The sequence below is a fragment of the Nanorana parkeri genome, unplaced genomic scaffold (assembly GCF_000935625.1).
Source record: "Nanorana parkeri isolate BGI_ZX_2015 unplaced genomic scaffold, ASM93562v1 scaffold3973, whole genome shotgun sequence".
Classification (NCBI taxonomy): Eukaryota; Metazoa; Chordata; class Amphibia; order Anura; family Dicroglossidae; genus Nanorana; species Nanorana parkeri.
Genome location: NW_017310240.1, coordinates 23,665 through 26,535, shown reverse-complemented (window position 1 = coordinate 26,535; position 2,871 = coordinate 23,665). Strand labels below are relative to the sequence as shown.

Below are 2,871 nucleotides of genomic sequence, written 5' to 3'. Positions count from 1 at the left end.
GGAAATATATTTTAAAAAATACTTCAGACAACTCAATACCCCCAATTGTAAAATACAACAACAACAAAAATCTTCCTGTACAAAAAAACCCCCCAAACTAAGCAGAAAATAAAAAATACAGATTTACACGTACAAATGTTTGAGAGCTTTATGGTTAAACTGTGTAGATTCTGTTACAGAAGTCCCCCAACAAGCTGCTTAAAAACATTGCCGAAGACATTTACTTCCGGCTGTTGTATCTTCCCGGCTGGGGCGGCATTTGGTAATTCCTTCCCTGGTTGTAAGGCTGTCTATTCCAATCGCTACCGTGTCGCTGATAGTAGTTGCTTGGTCCACCATGTCCAGGGTTAGAATAATGTTGGGCTGGGTTGTGCCCATAATGTCTTTGTGGTGGCTGCTGGTTAGTCCATGCATTTTGCACTCTGGGGTTTGGCATAGCATTGTACAATGGTGGCTGGTGGAGGATGGGCATCCGGTATGCATTTACAGGGTTATAAGCTCCAGGTGGTGGGGCACTGCTGTACAGTCCATCTCTTTGGTGCCCTCGGGCTTGTGGGAAGGAATGCCCCAATGTCCTGAAAGCAGACTGCTGCAAGTGGACTGGCTTACGGTCAGTATTGAAGCCAAGGCGTGGTCTCCACGGCCTGCCATTGTTGTTCGTTCGCTCAAAATCTCCAGGTTTTAATGTTATTGGTGGTTTCTTTGCTCGTGGCAGAACCACCGCTTTGAAAACATAGCCATCTGTATATTGCGGGTCTTGAAATGTTATACTAATCGAATAATTCTGTGTCACACTCCGTAACATAGGAACTGGAGATTCCACAGTTATGTTTGGAAGAATGGCTCCTTCATCAGTATCCATTTTGCCTTGAATGCCATGGCACAGTTCGGGCGGAATGTCAGTAGGTTGCTCCTGTAGAGCTCATGTACGAATTCATGGAGGGGATGGTTTTTTCCAACAAAGAGATGGTCTCCTGCAAGGCTGTTTCTCCGCATTTCATCAGAAGTGAGGTCAGGGTAAACCTCTTCCGAAGCAACTCTTAGCCGCCGCTCATCAACAAATGGCAATAGAGCAACAGCTTGCCAGGCATATTTTTTGCCATTCAAATCAAGTGCAAAGTCGTCAGGGTAGAAGTCAGTTAGACTTGACTCGGGATCGCTCATAAGGCGCCTCCAGGTAGGAGGCAGGAAGTTGCCACTAGCAGCTGGAAAAACACTCATCAGTTGCTCCAATGGCTCGAATGGTTTTGTGTTCACTTCAAACTCCTTAAAAAGCTCCGTGATATTTTCAAAGTCCGAAGCGAAAGGAGCATAGTGGAATGGGAAGAACCACTTCCAAGAGGCACAGCCCTGGTAGTAGTACCGTAATACCCAGCAGAGTCCTTCCGCGTAAGACCGTACAACCTTACGACGAAATTCCTCATCAGTAGAATCAACATCCAACTTGTTTTTATAATAACGCTGCTTCCAACCAGATTCCCACACTCTGATATTATCTTCCGGCTCGGGCTCACTGTCATTTGCTTTCCTTTTTGGTCCTGATTGGGTTTCTTTGTCATTGGAGTTCATATTTTGCCTGCCTTGGGTTGCTTAAGGATTGAGGGACAGATGAGGAGCCCCGACCTAGGGCATGAGGAGCAAACTGGCCAGTTGGAATAAAAGTCGGGTTCTTCTCCGCCTTCATCCTCTTCCTTCCTCTTCTTGATCTCTCCAACTGCCAGCATGATCATCTGCACCCTCTCCAGGTTCACAAATCCGCTCTCTGTAAGGTAGCCCCCAGTCTTGTGGACGACATTCTTGTAAATGGTCACAAGACGGTCAATGGCGCCCTCTCTGATTTCAAGAGAGGGCAAGTGGGGCAGGAAGTCATTTCCAACAAAGAAACACATGAAAACCCGATCATCAATACTTCTTTCAAAGTCGAACGGGAAAGGCAAGCTTGACATCGTCAACTCTTTCTCTAGGTACTCGCGCAACACATTAAGCCGAATAAAGATAAACTCCTGCTCAGAGCCAGGTGGGGTGTTTGCAAATTCATCATGCTCGCCTTTCTTCTCACGGGGCAAACCCTGACAGTCCTTCAGTTCATGTCCAACTTGTGAGCACAATGCACAGGGTCTTGGTTGATTAGGCTTAAATTCTTCTCTTATGATTGTAAAGCTTAGTTCATGAGTAGCTAGTGCAAGCATTATAAGATCAGCGTCAGCTCCGCATAAGCAGTGATGAGGCTGTGCTCTCTGTCTTCTGATGTAATCCATCATTTTGTGCTCCCCTTCGCCCGGTGCACTAGCGTCTGATTTCCAACCAGGGTCATTGTTAAGACGATCTGCAACATAATAGCGCAGGCATTTTGCCAGGTGTTATGGAAATTCGCTTGGTTCAGCGGACAAATCCATGTCGCATTAAGCTGCGCCAAACGCAAAGAATTCCCCCCGTTGTACTGCGCTCCTTTATGCGAGGACTGGAAGTCCCGCCTTCTATAGAGTCATGTAGAGTCAGGAGACAGATGCTGCTTGCTCGATAATCCCATGCTAAGCGCCCTGAGCACAGGTATGTTTATTGTTTATACCTGCCCAACAGGAAGTGATGTCAGACAGGAAGGGGTGTCTCAGACAGCGAGACAGGAAGTGATGTCAGACAGGAAGGGGTGTCTCAAACAGCGAGACAGGAAGTGATGGAAAACCAACAGATGATTTCAACAACCAGCAAACCAGTAAGTGGGACAGACAGGAAGTGATGTCAGAGAGGAAGGGGTGTCTCAAACAGCGAGACAGGAAGTGATGTCAGAGAGGAAGGGGTGTCTCAAACAGCGAGACAGGAAGTGATGTCAGACAGGAAGGGGTGTCTCAAACAGCGAGACAGGAAGTGATG

At 47.0% G+C, this 2,871-nt stretch overlaps 1 pseudogene; it reads right to left on the bottom strand.

The window, feature by feature from the left end:
- Positions 1 to 112: 112 nt before the first annotated feature.
- The window catches only part of LOC108803641, a 3,803-nt pseudogene continuing 1,044 nt past the window's right edge, over positions 113 to 2,871 (bottom strand).